General features: G+C 43.0%; 1 protein-coding gene across 2 annotated transcripts in view; it reads left to right on the forward strand.

Annotated features, from left to right (window-relative positions):
- The window catches only part of luzp2 (leucine zipper protein 2), a 257629-nt gene that overhangs the window by 221873 nt on the left and 16566 nt on the right, over window positions 1-19190 (forward strand). The gene's annotated exons all lie outside the window — the stretch shown is intronic.

Raw genomic sequence — 19190 nt, forward strand, 5'->3', positions numbered from 1 at the left:
TGTCATTCAAAGAGTTTTCTTTATTTTCATGACAATGAATATTGTAGCTTCACACTGAAGGCATCAAAACAATGAATTAACACATGTGGAATTATATACTGAACAAAAAAGTGTGAAACAACTAAAAATATGTATTTTATTCTAGGTTCTTCAAAGTCGCCACCTTTTGCTTTAATTACTGCTATCCACACTCTTGGCATTCTGTTGATGAGCTTCAAGAGGTCGTCACCTGAAATGGTTTTCCAACAGTCTTGAAGGAGTTCCCAGAGATGCTTAGCACTTGTTGGCTCTTTTGCCTTCACTCTGCGGTCCAGCTCATCCCAAACCATCTCGATTGGGTTCAGGTCCGGTGACTGTGGAGGCCAGGTCATCTGGCGCAGCACCCCATCACTCTCCTTCTTGGTCAAATAGCCCTTACACAGCCTGGAGGTGTGTTTGGGGTCATTGTCCTGTTGAAAAATAAATGATGGTCCAACAAAACGCAAAGCGGATGGAATAGCATGCCGCTGCAAGATGCTGTGGTAGCCATGCTGGTTCAATATTCCTTCAATTTTGAATAAATCCCCAACAGTGTCAACAGCAAAACAAACCCACACCATCACACCTCCTCCTCCATGCTTCACGGTGGGAACCAGGCATGTAGAGTCCATCCGTTCACCTCTTCTGCGCCGCACAAAGACATGGTGGTTGGAACCAAAGATCTCAAACCTGGACTCATCAGACCAAAGCACAGATTTCCACTGGTCTAATGTCCATTCCTTGTGTTCTTTAGCCCAAACATGTCTCTTCTGCTTGCTGCCTGTCCTCAGCAGTGGTTTCCTAGCAGCTGTTTTACCATGAAGGCCTGATTCACACAGTCTCCTCTTAACAGTTGTTCTAGAGATGTGTCTGCTGCTTGAACTCTGTGTGGCATTGACCTGTTCTCTAATCTGAGCTGCTGTTAACCTGCGATTTCTGAGGCTGGTGACTCAGATGAACTTATCGTCCGCAGCAGAGGTGACTCTTGGTTTCCTTTCCTGGAGCGGTCCTCATGTGAGCCAGTTTCTTTGTAGCGCTTGATGGTTTTTGCGACTGCACTTGGGGACACTTTCAAAGTTTTCCCAATTGTTCGGACTGACTGACCTTTATTTCTTAAAGTAATGATGGTCACTCGTTTTTCTTTACTTAGCTGCTTTTTTCTTGCCATAATACAAATTCTATCACTGTATTCAGTAGGACTATCGGCTGTGTACTGTATCCACCTCCTGCACAACACAACTGATGGTCCCAACCCCATTTATAAGGCTTGAAATCCCACTTATTAAACCTGACAGGGCACACCTGTGAAGTGAAAACCATTTCAGGTGACGACCTCTTGAAGCTCATCAACAGAATGCCAAGAGTGTGGATAGCAGTAATTAAAGCAAAAGGTGGCTACTTTGAATAACCTAGAATAAAAGACATATTTTCAGTTGTTTCACACTTTTTTGTTCAGTATATAATTCCACATGTGTTAATTCATTCTTTTGATGCCTTCAGTGTGAAGCTACAATATTCATAGTCATGAAAATAAAGAAAACTCTTTGAATGAGAAGGTGTGTCCAAACTTTTGGTCTGTACTGTATGAAAGAAAATTGGATGGCGTTTTTTCATATCTGTGCATTTCATCCTTTAAAATGTTAAAGTACTAATAACCGAAAACCCAAACACCAAATGGACAGGATAAAAATAAAATTAGTTGTTTTCTGTTAAGTCAAAATTAGAGATGAGACACAATATGTGCCACAATATTTACCTCACTGCACATCAGAGCGCAAATAATATAGAGGCTGAAATATGAACTGAAAATTGTTAGCTAATTAAAACCTCTTCTTCAAGTGGCTATTTGTCAATCTAATGCTCCGAATATCACTCTCTTGGGAGAAATAGGCCAGATTATAATTACTGTAGAATATAAGAGTCGGGCAAACATGATTCCAGGTGTCAGAATAATATCATGTCTAACTCAGGCAGCAGTCTCAAAGTTTGTAATGTAGTAGCTTTTAATATAAAACAAAATTGTTCGTCCGCCATGAAAATTATTCACTGTCACACGGTCTTTGTAGAGAGTCTCTTTAAGTCAAGGTCACAGCAGATTCAGCTGAGGGTTTAGGATTTAATCCATTTCAAAAGTAAAACAAGGTGACTGCCGTGGAGAGTCATTGTAAATAGAGGATTCAGCTTTCAGTGTAGATATAGCTTTTAATTGTCTCTGGAAAACACTAACATTTTAGGACCTATATTAGATATCAAGGTTCTATCCATGCGGCCACATTTTGGCCTTCACACATAACCACTCTGACTAATATAAACAATACAACTCAAAAAGAACAAAATATACATATAAGCTTTGTTTGATGAAAATGTAGTTCGTGGTTCAAATGGATATTTTGATTCCCTTCAAGCAGCCATGTCAACTTCAATCAGAGATTGTGTTACTTGTGATTTTTGAGACGCATTTAGTTTGAAATCATCAAGCTGGCTGAAGGATTGCTGTGTCTTATCTGCCATGATCCTGTGGAATATTGCTGGCTTTATGAGGCTTTTCTCCCTTCAAAGCTGCCACAATTCACTGTGTGCTTCTTTTTGTGGGTGGTGAAATTTGACATACCACTTAAAGAGTTCCTTTTTAGGTTTCTTTATCTTTAATAAGGCAGATCCCACAATGCCAGTGCCATTGCTGCCCCCCTGTTGTGGCATCACAGTAATCTTTATTTCAGGCATTTTGTACACATTTACATTTTGGTTGTAGCAAAAACAAGATTAAACAAAATAATCGTCTTAAAAAATAAAAAGTAAAGAAACTCAAGAAAGCAACGGTTTGATTTTGTGCTAACAAAGTTATGACTTTCAACATCATTAGCATACAAATCGCAGCATTACACTAGTGAGCATTTGCAACTTTGACAGGCTGTCTGATAAATCATGCTTAGCCCCTACTGTAAAAGTTGCCCTGGTGCTCCATCTGTCCACTCTGCCTGTGCATGTGGAGGTGGGTCAGACCTCATTTAAATCAATGCCAAATTTAACTCAAATTAGGCAGTGAAAAACCATGAACAACAAACAACAGCCCTTACTGGGCTTTGAAGAGCCAAATTACCCCCAGCTGAAGTACAAATGTCAAGAACATTGTTTGTGATGGCTTTGTGATAATCACATGATCGTTTTGCTTATTACAAGCAAAAAAGAAATAAACAAAGTTGCTCTTAGACCATGAGCTTTTATAAGTTTTGAACAATTCATAAGATATCCTGTACAGATAATCCAACAGGCAATAAAATGTTTATATCATTGGAACAGGATATTAAAATTTCTTGGTTCTGTGGTTTTAAATACTACAGGATCAATTCGATGAAGTAAAACAGCAGTAAAAAACATAAACTAACAAACCTCTGAGACCTTCACAGAATAGCTGTATTTATTTATAAAATTAGGTTACACTTTTTACATATATGTAGCTTCTGAAAACAATTTTATTTGGTGGTATATGAGTAAAGGAAGCCCAAATCATATCCATGTCATATTTTGTTTTTTGTATATCTAAAAAGGCATTGACCATGAATTTATTTTCACTTGACAATTTTGCACTACTTTGTGTTAGTCTTGAACATCAAATAACAATAAAAACGTCACTGTACAATATATGTATAATATAAACAAGTTGATCAAAGATGGTTGAAATCCATGACTGAAAGAGTGATTGTTGGGTTGTGGAATGAGTGATCAGCTCAAACCAACAGTCAGACTCAGAGGAACGACACAGAGACTCTTTCTACTCGCAGCGAGGGTAATCACTGCAGTGGACTACAGAGGTGTGATCACCGACGGAGTTTATTTTATACAGCAAAGTAAACATACATATCAGGTTACAAAATAGGGGTGCAAGACAGGTCAGGCAGAGTTAGAGAGTGGAAAGAGGAACAGCTGGTTCTGCTTTCGGGTGTTGTGAAACCAGCTACACATAGACCAAAACAACAAGTGAATGCAGAATGTTTCAGAACGCTGGGTCACATCTGCATCTGACCTTTTAGAATAGACAAGAAATATATGTGAGTGATAATAATAAACATTTAATGTATATACATTCAACCTAACAGTCCCTCCTTGTTTATCACGAACAAATACAGTCAAATAATAAAATCATAAAAAGAATAATGAAAATATCCTCTGTGTGAGCGAAAAACCTGTCGGACGGAAAACAGTTTATATGGCAGGAAAATACTCACACGGCCCCCTCCATCCTAGGCAGGCACCAAAAGGGTAGAGGGATAAGAAATCGAAATCATAAACAGAAAATGTAAAGTATAATGCACTTATAATGTTTAAAAATAAGCTGAATATAAGGTAGATATTGTCACAAACTTCCATATGTCATCACTTAAACAGCCTCTTCTTATCAGATTTTTAGCTGTAAGATCATTATGGAGAAGGAATGTAACAGAATTTTATCATTATTTACACTTTGGTGTTTGACACTGAGACAGTCACCATAGTCATCATCATCATCAATGGCAGGGCTGATTACTTCTTGATTCAAGGAGGCATAATGTTGATCATTATTTTACAACATGGTATGATACAAATTGAGAGGAGGCAGAGGGTTAACACAAAAGCTATCATTGCTACAAAAAGATGTTTTATCCACCCCGTCCATCCTCCCTGAAGCATCCAATCAAACCATGAACTAGTAGGTCTAAGATGGTCTTTAGCCATGACATTTTGCCAATCTCTTAAATGATCTAAGGCTTCTGTCATGATGCCAGAGTGGATGTTGTCTGGAATATATGTGCAACAGGTGCTATTTTATAAAATACAAACACCTCCGGATGAGGCAGTTAATATGTCCAGAGCCATACGGTTTTGAATTACCATGGCTCGCATAGCACTGATTTCTGTATTTTGTGCATCATCCACTATTATGGAATTGTTTAGGAATAATCCTAAACGGTAATTTAGAGTTTCTAGGCGCCTCATGATTTTACCTACCCCGAGCCAGGGAAGAAGGGACAGGATTACCTTGTCATTTGTGGACCAATGTTTAAATTTGTCTGGTACATTGGTTCCCCATACACTGTCATGTGGTTTTAGTTTTAAGGATCTTTTCTGTCTTCTGGAAGAAGTAGAGATCATCAAAGCTTCCCTAGTAATTACTATGTGTCAAACTTGTTTAACAAATAAAAAACTGAAAAGTGGGGCGTGCAATATTATTCGGCCCCTTTTCTTTCAGTGCAGCAAACTCATTCCAGAAGTTCAGTGAGGATCTCTGAATGATCCAATGTTGTCCCAAATGACTGATGATGATGAATAGAATCCACCTGTGTGTAATCAAGTCTCCGTATAAATGCACCTGCTCTGTGATAGTCTCAGGGTTCTGTTCAAAGCGCAGAGAGCATCATGAAGACCAAGGAACACACCAGGCAGGTCCGAGATACTGTTGTGGAGATGTTTAAAGCTGGATTTGGATACAAAAAGATTTCCCAAGCTTTAAACATCCCAAGGAGCACTGTGCAAGCAATCATATTGAAATGGAAGGAGTATCAGACCACTGCAAATCTTCCTAAGACCCGGCCGTCCCTCTAAACTTTCATCTCGAACAAGGGGAAGACTGATCAGAGATGCACCCAAGAGGCCCATGATCACTCTGGATGAACTGCAGAGATCTACAGCTGAGGTGGGAGAGTCTGTCCATAGGACAACAATCAGTCCTACCCTACACAAATCTGGCCTTTATGGAAGAGTGGCAAGAAGAAAGCCATTTCTCAAAGATATCCATAAAAAGTCTCGTTTAAAGATTGCCACAAGCCACATGGGAGACACACCAAACATGTGGAAGAAGGTGCTCTGGTCAGATGAAACCAAAATCGAACTGTTTGGCCACAATGCAAATCGATATGTTTGGTGTAAAAGCAACACAGCTCATCACCCTGAACACACCATCTCCATTGTCAAACATGGTGGTGGCAGCATCATGGTTTGGGCCTGCTTTTCGTCAGCAGGGACAGGGAAGATGGTCAAAATTGATGGGAAGATGGATGGAGCCAAATACAGGACCATTCTGGAAGAAAACCTGTTAGAGTCTGTAAGAGACCTGACACTGGGACGGAGATTTATCTTCCAACAAGACAATGATCCAAAACATAAAGCCAAATCTACAATGGAATGGTTCACAAATAAACGCATCCAGGTGTTGGAATGGCCATGTCAAAGTCCAGACCTGAATCCAATCGAGAATTTGTGGAAAGAGCTGAAGACTGCTGTTCATGAACGCTCTCCATCCAACCTCACTGAGCTCGAGCTGTTTTGCAAGGAAGAATGGGCAAGAATTTCAGTCTCTCGATGTACAAAACTGATAGAGACATACCCCAAGCGACTTGCAGATGTAATTGCATCAAAGGGTGGCGCTACAAAGTATTAACGCAAGGGGGCCAAATAATATTGCACGCCCCACTTTTCAGTTTTTTATTTGTTAAACACGTTTGACACATCCACTACATTTTATTCCACTTCACGATTGTGTCCCACTTGTTGTTGATTCTTCACAAAAAATTTGAATTTTATATCTTTATGTTTGAAGCCTGAAATGTGGCAAGAGGTTGAAAAGTTCAAGGGGGCCGAATACTTTCGCAAGTCACTGTATCAAGAGCCACGGTATCCAGGGTAATGTCAGCATACCACCAAAAAGGATGAACCACATCCAATAGGATTAACTGTGGACGCAAGAGGAAGCTGTCTGAAAGGGATGTTCGGGTGCTAACCCGGATTGTATCCAAAAAACAAAAACCCACGGCTGACAAAATCACGGCAGAATTAAATGTGCACCTTAACTCTCTTGTTTCCACCAGAACTGTCCGTCGGGAGCTCCACAGGGTCGGGCTGCTATAGCCACTCATGCCAAAGCCAAACATCGGTTTCAATGGTGCAAGGAGCACACATCTTGGGCTGTGGACAATGTGAAACATGTATTGTTCTCTGATGAGTCCACCTTTACTGTTTTCCCCACATCTGGGAGAGTTACGATGTGGAGAAGCCCCAAAGAAGCGTACCACCCAGACTGTTGCATGCCCAGAGTGAAGCATGGGGGTGGATCAGTGATGGTTTGGGCTGCCATATCATGGCATTCCCTTGGCCCAATACTTGTGCTAAATGGGAGTGTCACTGCCAAGGACTTCCGAACCATTCTTGAGGACCATGTTCATCCAATGGTTCAAACATTGTATCCTGAAGGCGGTGCTGTGTATCAGGATGACAATGCACCAATACACACAGCAAGACTGGTGAAAGATTGGTTTGATGAACATGAAAGTGAAGTTGAACATCTCCCATGGCCTGCACAGTCACCAGATCTAAATATTATTGAGCCACTTTGGGGTGTTTTGGAAGAGTGAGTCAGGAAACGTTTTCCTCCACCAGTATCACGTAGTGACCTGGCCACTATCTGGCAAGAAGAATGGCTTAAAATCCCTCTGACCACTATGCAGGACTTGTATATGTCATTCCCAAGACGAATTGACGCTGTATTGGCCGCATAAGGAGGCCCTACACCATACTTATGAATTATTGTGGTCTAAAACCAGGTGTTTCAGTTTCATTGTCCAACCCCTGTATATACGTACATTTCAGTTGTTAAAGAACTGCCATGTATGAAACAATGATAAATCATTTTCCGATGCATAACTTTTCATCTTCAGTTTCCGCCATTTCTTTTGAACAAAGAAGTTATTGTTCTCTGCATTGTGGTCAAGTTTTGATTTCATTTAAATAAAAAATTTGACAGTTTGGTTGTTTTCGCAGTTTTTATTTTTAAAGTCTGTAGATGGTAAGTGATTTATTGTTTGTCCTGTCCTAATGCAAGCGGCGGTTTTTTATGTCTGTGCACCTCCTGTGTAAAATCTCCCAGTCCACTAAATTGAACCCACCAATCTCCTTGGCAACCCCTCTGTTTTGGAGGTAAGCACGCATGCGCTCTCGTGTAGTGTATGTGAAATCTCTGGCCATAAGCAGCGTTTTCGAGCTGTACTGTGTTGTTGTAATTCAGCAAAATAACATTAAACACAACTAGTTACTCTCCCTTTGCTTTTAACTGGGGTATTTTGCAGCGAACAGAGACATTAAACGTAGCGGTGCTCGTTTTAAAGGCTGGCCGTTCACAACCTCGAGCTCTGAGGGGAGAGAAGCAAAGCAATAGTATTGAGACTTCAGCATAGCAGAACAGTTCAGAAACAATGTAGAATGAGGGAAAAAAGCTATATTTAGAAACAGATTAAGTCGGGTTTTAGACTGCCTATTGGTAGCGGATCTGTTCTTCGTGTGCTTGTGAATTTTTGCAGCTGTAACTGGTTCTGGATGATGGCTTCATTGCAGACAGCCGTTCTTCCCTCTTCCCAGTACAGCGTACCGGTGCAGAATCCTTTAGCGGTATGCAGCACCGAACTGTACCGGCTCACTTTCACCCCTGCTTGTACCTTAATCAGCCCCATTCATGAATGAATACCGGATACACAAACAGCAATTCATTCCTACTTAACTTAGTGCATATGATCGCGTGATCGTATGACCCTCTTAGATCCAGTTTGAAGAGTTATGTCTGTTTGCCAGCAAAGAGACATTAGCATGCTGTGTCCCTCCATCCAGTTCTTCTGGGGCCCTGTGTGGAAGAGGTCAGTTTGTTTCAAAAGTGGGGTTTTTATTCGGACAGTGACGTCATGGGAAGTCCGCTGTTACACCGTTTCTGGCTGTGCTGGAAGTAGGTTAATGCGATTTATTTTGAAAGTTCCAGAAAAGTTCTTATTGACTTTTCATTTGCAACCCATGGCTGTGGTCCCAACAACAGCATAGACCCCAGGATCATAGGGGTACTCAAATATATCATAGGTGTGACAGAAAGGTGTAACATTAGGGTTAACACTTGAAATAAATGTTAAATAAAATATTTGTTTCACTTTTATGTGCATGGTCTAACTAAAATCTACTTTTGTTTAAACAATATGATACTATTAAATGCAGGAATGTTTGTTTACACCAGCAGTCCTTCCACTTCAAGCTCCAGTCATAAAGCCTGAGCAAACATACCGCTTTGGTTTGGCTGAATTCCATAGATAAGACTCTCAGATATTTTCTCTCACACACATACAGACACATAAAACTCTCCCCGCTGGTGAAAGATTCATTAGTGTGAGGATGCAGAGATCAGCAACATTCAAATGGAAGTTGCTTCATATTTATCAGTCTTTGGGGGAGAGCCAAGGCTTGTGGTCCAATAGTATGCAATTTTCATCAAAGTCATGTGAGATGATTCATTAGATGCTGAGAGCACTGTGCCAGATAAGAAAACTCAAACATTTTACCGCTATGCTTTCTGCACATTTATGATCATTCCTTTGATTACCCAAATAAAGCTTGGGAAATATAGATAATTTACTGACTTTTAATAAGATTTATAAAATATAACTACAATCAAAACAAACATTACCAAGAAGTTCTCCCAATGAACATATAACAAAATAAATTGTTGACAAATTTTAAACATGGAGGGTTTGTTATTTAAAGGTGAAATCTGTCATGATCTGAGGGTATCTGAGTTTTGTTTTGGACCTTGTTCATGATTGTTTTACATGTGGTGCTTTGGTTTATTTACGTGATGTTCTGATTATTGATTATTGTGTATGTTTCTAGGTGGCACTTTGGTTCCTTATTTAGTGTTATATTCTGTTTATCATGCATATTAGTTTATGTTCTGTAAGATCGTCTGAAGCTGTTGCTTCACCAAAGCCTTGGTTCCATGTTCAGCCCTCTTCATGTCTGGCTGTAAGTTTTTGTTTATTTGTTTGTTTAAACCTGTTAGTTTCACCTATCTGTCTGCATTTGGGTCCTATTCCTAAAACCATTCCAACAGAATGATCCAGCCACAACCGGACTATGTACTTTACCAGGGAGTGAAGAGGTATATGTGCCACACTATAGGCTTGCCAGAGCCGCAATCGCCATATTATGGGTTCAGGGACCATCAGAAGGACCAGGCAGCAGGCGAGAAGATGATCACTGTCTTCGAGTTCTTCCGTCGGAAGGGGGAGAAGAGCCTGCTGTGGCTGCGGAGGAGGAGAAGCAGCCATCGCCGTTTTGGGGCTCAAGGCTGACGATCCCTTCTCCGGGAACTGGTCCATGTCGCTCTCTCAATTCTTCTCCCACGCCCCAGAGCAAAGTGTTGTTCCGGCGGAGAGGACACTGAGGTAAACAGCATGCCGTGCTGCCAGCTTCCGGCGTCCCCCCCTCCTTCTGCGAGCATTGGCCAAGCTGTGCGCCGACACACCTCAAGTTGCCCGACGGTGCCAGCAGCTGCTCCATGCTGCCCGACGACGCCAGCACCTGCTCCATGCCACCCAACGGCACCAGCACCTGCTCCATGCTGCCCGACGGCGCCAGCACCTAGTCCATGCTGCCCACCGACTTTGCCCTCATCCACTAAAGTTACCTTGGCAACGTCTGATGAGCTGGAGGAGAGACGGAGTATTAAGTTTGTCAGCTCAAGATCTTCAAAAGGGCCATTGCGGGTCAGCTCAATGCTTGAGCTTCTGTTCCTGAGAAGTTTGAAGATGGACAACTTGTTGTTCCTGTTCCCGAAAGGTTTGAAGGCAAACTGCTTCTTGTTTCTGAAAGGTTCAAAGGCGAACTGCTTCCTGTTCCTGATGGATTCAGAGGTGAACCGCTTCCTGTTCCTGTGGGGTTCAAGAATGTATCACTTACTATTCCTGGGAGGTTCGAGGATAAACTGCCCCCTGTTCCTACCTTCCTTCTTGGGTTTCTCTGTGGCTTCCTGTTGGAGCTCCTTAGTGGTTCTGCTGGCGCCTCAACCTGCCTCGCCACTGAGGGTCTTGCTGACGCCTCAGCCTGCCTCACCGCTGAAGGTCCTGCTGACTTTGTCTCTGTTTCTGCCTCAGAGGGTTTGTCAGACGCCTCTGCGAGGATCAAGGTCAATCGGCCTCCACGCCCTCGCCTATGCCGCCATCGCTGGCCGCCAAGGTCTTTAAGTTAGTGGTCCCAGACTGTGCCCAAACTCTGCCCGCTGGGGACGACCTCCGCGCTGTCCACTCAATCTCTATATTCTCACTATATTCTCTCTATATTCTAACTAACTAACTCTATATGTTAGTCTATAGACTAACAAAAGAGAAGCAGCTAAGAGAAGCTATAGTGAGAAGCTTAAGAACAGCCTTTCTACTGGTGACACTTCAGCTGTATGGACTGGTCTGAGAAACCTGACTGCCTACAAGAGCCCCTCCACCCATCCTGAACAGAGTCGTCTCCTGGCCAACCGTCAGGGTTGGTTGCTTTATGGGAGGAATTTGTTCCTGAATGGGATGTGGAGGGGATGATTTGAGGTGTGAATGGCTTCTACTGCAGACATGACAAGAAGCCATTCACACCTCAAATCATCCCCTCTACATCCCATTCAGGAACAAATTCCTCCCATAAAGCAACCAACCCCCACCATCAGATCCTCTGCCTGCACTAAAGATCTCCGAGGAAGAGGTAAACAGGCTCTTTCAGCTCATGAAAACAAAGAAAGCTGGAGGACCTGATAAAGTCTCCCCATCATGTCTGAAAGCCTGTGCACATCAACTTGCTCCGATCTTCACAAGGATCTTCAACAAGTCACTGGAGAAATGTGAGGTCCCCTCCTGCCTCAAATGATCCACCATCATCCCAGTTCCCAAGAAACCCACCATCGTTGGATTAAATGACTACAGGCCTGTAGCCCTGACGTCTGTGGTCATGAAATCCTTTGAGCGGCTGGTGCTGAAGCACCTGAAAGACATCACAGGCCCCCTGCTGGACCCCCTGCAATTTGCTTACCGAGCAAATAGGTCGGCAGATGATGCTGTTAACTTAGGTCTACACTTCCTCCTGCAACACCTCGACCGTCCAGGGACGTACGCCAGGATCCTGTTTGTAGACTTCAGCTCGGCCTTCAACACTATCATACCAGACATCCTCCACCAGAAGCTCACACAGCTCAACGTCCCAGCCTCCACCTGTCAGTGGATCAACAACTTCCTGACGGACCGACAGCAGCAGGTGAGACTGGGGAGCATCTTCTCCCGATCCAGATCAATAAGTACTGGTGCCCCCCAGGGATGTGTTCTAACCCCACTCCTCTTCTCTCTGTACATAAATGACTGCACCTCATCGGACTCGTCCGTGAAACTCCTTAAGTTTGCAGACGACACCACTGTCATTGGACTGATCCAGGACGGTGATGAGTCTGCATACAAACAGCAGGTGGATCGGCTGGTACACTGGTGCGGTCAGAACTACCTTGAACTGAACCCACTCAAGACTGTGGAAATGGTGGTGGACTTTCGGAGAACACCACCCCCATACACCCCCCTCACCATCCTCAACAACACTGTATCGGCCGTGGACCACTTCAGGTTCTTAGGAACCACCATCTCTGAGGATCTGAGATGGTCTTCACACATAGACACTGTTCAAAAGAAGGCCCAGCAGAGACTGTACTTCCTGAGGCAACTCAAGAAGTTCAACCTTCCACAGGAGCTGTTGGTCATCTTCTACACTGCCATCATTCAGTCTGTCCTGTCTTCATCCATCTCAGTGTGGTTTGGCTCATCCACAAAACAGGACAGGTCCAGACTGCAACGAATAATCAGGACTACAGAGAGAATAATCAGAGCTGACCTTCCCTCCATCCAGGACTTATACAGGTCTAGGGTCAAGAAAAGAGCTGCCAAAATATCTGCAGACCCCACACACCCTGCACATAAACTGTTTAGAGTTTTACCTTCAGGCCGCCGCTACAGAGCACTGTTTACTAAAACCAGCCGCCACAAAGACAGTTTCTTCCCCCAGGCTGTTTCTCTGATGAACATTCAATAGAGTACAGAACAACAGCATACAGATGTTGTAAATGCACCTTTTCTATTAGATATGTGTATATTGTACATTGTAAATTAGTATATTCTGTAAGTCAAAAACAGAACAAAAGAGCAAAGTTTACCAGAGTCAAATTCCTTGTTTGTATGCACGAACTTGGCAATAAAGCTGATTCTGATTCTGATTCTGATATTCGCTGGGGACGACCTCCGTGCCGTCCCCCCGAACTCTTTGCTCGCAAGGGACAACCTGTGGGCCATCTGCCTTAGCTCTGTTTTGATTCTGGCCCTCCTTCTGATACCCCCTCCAACCACCCAGTTCTGGTTGTTCTGTTTTTATGGACCTTTTGTGGGTCATTGATATCCACCGTTGAGGGAGGGGTTCTGTCATGATCTGAGGGGATTTGATCTTTGTTTTGAACCTTGTTCATGATTGTTTTCCATGTGGTGCTTTGGTTCATTCAGTTTAGTTTCTTGTTATACTTATTGTGTATGTTTCTAGGTGGCACTTTGGTTCCTTATTTATTCTTGTATTCTGATCATCATGCATTTTAGTTTATGGTATGTAAGATCTTCCTTTGGTTAGATTGTTTTATTGCTTCTCTGTTCAGCCCATTCATGCTCTTGTTTCCACTCCATGCCACAGTCAGCTTGCAATCAGCTTCATTTGTTCAACCTGCACTTTGCCAATTAGTGTTCTAGCTTCACCTGTGTATGTATATACAGGTCCTTCTCAAAATATTAGCATATTGTGATAAAGTTCATTATTTTCCATAATGTCATGATGAAAATTTAATATTCATATATGTTAGATCCATTGCACACTAACTGAAATATTTCAGGTCTTTTATTGTCTTAATACGGATGATTTTGGCATACAGCTCATGAAAACCCAAAATTCCTATCTCACAAAATTAGCATATCATTAAAAGGGTCTCTAAACGAGCTATGAACCTAATCATCTGAATCAACGAGTTAACTCTAAACACCTGCAAAAGATTCCTGAGGCCTTTAAAACTCCCAGCCTGGTTCATCACTCAAAACCCCAATCATGGGTAAGACTGCCGACCTGACTGCTGTCCAGAAGGCCACTATTGACACCCTCAAGCAAGAGGGTAAGACACAGAAAGAAATTTCTGAACGAATAGGCTGTTCCCAGAGTGCTGTATCAAGGCACCTCAGTGGGAAGTCTGTGGGAAGGAAAAAGTGTGGCAGAAAACGCTGCACAACGAGAAGATGTGACCGGACCCTGAGGAAGATTGTGGAGAAGGGCCGATTCCAGACCTTGGGGGACCTGCGGAAGCAGTGGACTGAGTCTGGAATAGAAACATCCACAGCCACCGTGCACAGGCGTGTGCAGGAAATGGGCTACAGGTGCCACATTCCCCAGACCTGGGCTACAGAGAAGCAGCACTGGACTGTTGCTCAGTGGTCCAAAGTACTTTTTTCGGATGAAAGCAAATTCTGCATGTCATTCGGAAATCAAGGTGCCAGAGTCTGGAGGAAGACTGGAGAGAAGGAAATGCCAAAATGCCAGAAGTCCAGTGTCAAGTACCCACAGTCAGTGATGGTCTGGGGTGCCGTGTCAGCTGCTGGTGTTGGTCCACTGTGTTTTATCAAGGGCAGGGTCAATGCAGCTAGCTATCAGGAGATTTTGGAGCACTTCATGTTTCCATCTGCTGAAAAGCTTTATGGAGATGAAGATTTCATTTTTCAGCACGACCTGGCACATGCTCACAGTGCCAAAACCACTGGTAAATGGTTTACTGACCATGGTATCACTGTGCTCAATTGGCCTGCCAACTCTCCTGACCTGAACCTCATAGAGAATCTGTGGGATATTGTGAAGAGAACGTTGAGAGACTCAAGACCCAACACTCTGGATGAGCTAAAGGCCGCTATCGAAGCATCCTGGGCCTCCATAAGACCTCAGCAGTGCCACAGGTTGATTGCCTCCATGCCACGCCGCATTGAAGCAGTCATTTCTGCCAAAGGATTCCCGACCAAGTATTGAGTGCATAACTGTACATGATTATTTGAAGGTTGAAGTTTTTTGTATTAAAAACACTTTTCTTTTATTGGTCGGATGAAATATGCTAATTTTGTGAGATAGGAATTTTGGATTTTCATGAGCTGTATTCCAAAATCATCCATATTAAGACAATAAAAGACCTGAAATATTTCAGTTAGTGTGCAATGAATCTAAAATATATGAATGTTAAATTTTCATCATGACATTATGGAAAATAATGAACTTTATCACAATATGCTAATATTTTGAGAAGGACCTGTATATTCCTCTGGTCTTTTCATTCCTGGTGGATCATTAAATTATTGTCACCCATGTCAAGTCTGTCTGAGGCTGTTGCTACAGCAAATCCTTGGTTCCATGTTCAGCCCTCCTCATGCCTGCCTGTAAGTTTTTGTTTATTTATTTGTTCAAACTTTTTAGTTTCACCGATCTGCTCCTGCCTGCCTGCAATTGGGCCCTTCTCCGGAAACCACTCCGACAAAATGGTTGTTCAGGGCTCAACATAATGAAGACTTTTGTAACCCCATTTTTTTCCAAAACACCACACGCTTATACACACAATACATATTAAAATATGCTGAAAGCACTCCATTATATCTGTGTAATACTGAATGGGAGAACAAATTAAATAGAACTATTTGGATGAACCTGCTCATTCTCTAAAAATCCAAGATATTGGGTATGTTTTTTTAAATAATCAGTTAACACTGAATCAGAACAGCTTAAACGTGAGTAATTTGATATTCACAACCTATGTACTTCACACCCTTGAGGGTTGAAAATTCAGAGCTCCGACACCCCTGACTTATTTGATAAGTACATCTCAATATTGCCATAACAAGAAAAAAAAAAATCTTGAGAAGCACATTTATATGCTGAAAATAAGTGCTGTGTTTGTTGTGTAAAAATGCTCTTTCTTTAACAGCGGAAAATGTTTTGCCTCCCAGTTTGACATTATCCTTGCCTTCTGTTCTATGTTGTGCATGAAGATCATCTTTCCACTGTGTGAAGTTTGATCCCAGGCCCTGCACACACTTTTGGGCTCATTATTGAGAGTGAATATATCTGCAAGCTATGCTATTTTCAAAAGCATCAGTCAGCTTTTCCAATAGATGTAGACTGAGCCATTATGTTATAAATTATATCACATTATTCACTTTTTTCTGGAGAGTTTACAGTGGAATTCAATTTACTTTAAAACTGCTGAATAATAAATGTTCTCAGTTTAAACATCAGGTTTTTAATAGAAGAAAATGACATGTAAAAGGCCTCCCTTGTTCCTCTGCGTTTTAAAAAATGTGGTTGATTGAGAGATCCTGTCAGAAGTTTGAAAGTTATGCATGAAATGGCTAAAAAGTGGTCATCTCTTCAAGAAAGGTCAGTTCTAGTGAACCTGCTAAAAGGGTGTTACTTAAGTTGGCACAGTTCGATTGAGGTTCGACAGTGACAGGTTAGGACTGCCTCCCTTCATTTTGCAGCTATCTTACTTTATGCTCGCAAGAGGCAACTTCTAACCCACTACAACTGTATACTTTTTTGGAAAACAAATAAATGTCATCCTTTTATCTCTTGGATATTTATTTTCCTCACTACACAACATTTTATATACTGTAGACAGAAGCACATAATAATCCAAACGTATTTGTTATGACTTTCATTTTAAGAAGTGGATTGTTCCCTTCAGGTCAGGATTCCTCAAGTATATGGCTATATATGTTTTCTTGTTCTTGAGTTGCCTCAGGAAGTACAGTCTCTGCTGGGCCTTCTTCTGAACATTGTCTATGTGTGCGGACCATCTCAGGTTTCGAAAAATGGTGGTTGCTAGGAACCAGAAGTGGTCCAACGCAGACATGATGCTGTTGAGGATGGTGAGGGGTGTATGTGGGGGTGGTGTTCTCCGAAGGTCCACCATCTTCTCCACAGACTTGAGTGGGTTAAGTTTCAGGTGGTTCTGTACACACCAGTGTACCAGCCAATCCACCTCCTGTCTGTATGCAAACTCATCACTTTCCTGGATCAGTTCATTAACAGTGGTGTCATCTGCAAATTTCAGGAGTTACACAGACGGGTCTGCTGAGGTGCAGTCATTTGTGTAGAGGGAGAAAACATCCCTGGGGGTCGCTGGTGCTGATGGTTCTTGTACAGGAGAAATTGCTCCCCAGCTTCACCTGCTGTAACAGGAGCTTTTGGCACGTTACAACATTTTAAGTAGGATTCAATACTAATCCAGAAAAAAATACACTTTTATGTGATTATTGGAGTGTTATATATACATCCAAATGAATCTTGAGGGTCTGCTGTCTCCCGTGAGGCGGAGCTTCAACTCCCACCTCCGGGAGAGCTTTGAACAAGTTCCGAGGGAGGTGGGGGACATTGAGTCAGAGTGGGCCATGTTCCATGCCTTCATTGCCAAGGTAGCTTACTGGAGCTGTGGTCGCAAGGTTGTTGGAGGTACACCACCAACACTGTTTACAGTGGGGAGGGTGTGCTATTGACCTCAACTCGGGTCGGTGGGCGGAGTACTTTGAAGACCTCCTCAGTCCCACCAGCACGTTTCACTATAGAGGAGTCACACTCTTAAGCCTCCCTAGTAAGGTCTATTCAGGGGTTCTGGAGAGGAGGGTCCATCGGATAGTCGAAACTCGGATTCAGGAAGAGCAGCGTGGTTTCATCCTGGCCGTGCAACACTGGACCAGCTCTACACCCTCAGCAGGGTGCTGGAGGGTGCATGGGAGTTCGGCCAACCAGTCTACATGTGCTTTGTGGACTTGGAGAAGGCATTCAACCGCGTCCCTCTGGGAATCCTGTGGGGGCTACTCAAGGAGTATGGGGTAACAGGCCCTTTGATATGGGCTGTTAAGTCCCTGTATGAACAGTGTCAGAGCTTGGTCTGCTTTGCCGGCAGTAAGTCGGACTCGTTTCCGGTGAAGGTTGGACTCCGCCAAGGTTGCCCTTTGTCACCGATTCTCTTCATAACTTTTATGGACAGAATTTCTAGGGGCAGCCAAGGTGTTGAGGGGATCCGTTTTGGTGGCCTTAGGACTGCGTCTCTGCTTTTTGCAGATGATGTGGTCCTAATGGCTTCATCACCTCGTAATCTACAGCTCTCACTGGAGCAATTTGCAGCTGAGTATGAAGTGGCCTGGATGAGAATCAGTGCCTCCAAGTCCGAGGCCATGGTCTTGAGCCGGAAAAGGGTAGAGTGCCTTCTCCGGGTTGGGGGCAGGTCCTCCCTCGAGTGGAGGAGTATCTTGGGGTCTTGTTCTCAAATGAGGGAAAAATGGAGCAGGAGACAGATAGACAGATTGGTGCTGTATCAGCAGTGATGCGGGTGCTGTACCGTTCTGTCGTGAAGAGAGAGCTGAGTCAAAAAGTGAGGCTCTCTATTTACCGGTCGATCTACGTTCCTACCCTCATCTATGGTCATGAGCTTTGGGTCGTGACTGAGAGAACTAGATCAAGGATACAAGCAGCCGTAATGAGTTTACTCTGCAGGGTGTCTGGGCTCTCCCTTAGAAATAGGGTGAGAAGCATAGTCATCTGAGAGGGACTCAGAGTAGAGCCACTGCTTCTCCACATCTAGAGGAGCCAGTTGAGCTGGCTCGTGCATCTGGTTAGGATGCCTCCCGGACGCCTCCCTAGTGATGTGTTCTGGGCATGTCCCACTGAGAGGAGCCCCAGAGGAAGACCCAGGACCACTGGAGGGACTATGTTTCTTGGCTGGCCTGGGAACGCCTTGGGATTTCCCCGGACGAGCTGGCCCCAGTGGCTGGGAAGAGAGAAGTCTGGGTCTCTGCTAAGGCTGCTGCCCCCGTGACCCGACCCAGGATAAGCAGAAGACAATGGATGGCTGGATGTATATGTGTGTGTGTCACACACTCCAATAAAAATTTATTTTTTCTGGATTAGTATTGAGTCCTCCCTTATATGGTTTAACATGCCAAAAGCTAATTCCTTTTGCTAAAATACACAACCATGTACACAACCATGTAAGTCATGTTGCATGTAACAAAAACTGTGGCAGAAATGTGAAAGATTTTTAAAGGACCTTCTTCAACACTGTGTTTAAAGAGCAGAAACTGACTGAAGTAATCATGGCGGAAACCTCCTTGTTTAACACGTTTTGTGTATGCAGGTTTTTTTCTGATGTAAAGAACACTTTTTTATTTTTATTTTTTTATTTTGTTTGTTTGTTGGATTGTTTCATGATTGTTTGTTTTTTAATAACTGTCTTTATCCTGCTGTGAATAAGA

The sequence above is a fragment of the Girardinichthys multiradiatus genome, chromosome 4 (assembly GCF_021462225.1).
Source record: "Girardinichthys multiradiatus isolate DD_20200921_A chromosome 4, DD_fGirMul_XY1, whole genome shotgun sequence".
In the NCBI taxonomy this organism is placed as follows: Eukaryota; Metazoa; Chordata; class Actinopteri; order Cyprinodontiformes; family Goodeidae; genus Girardinichthys; species Girardinichthys multiradiatus.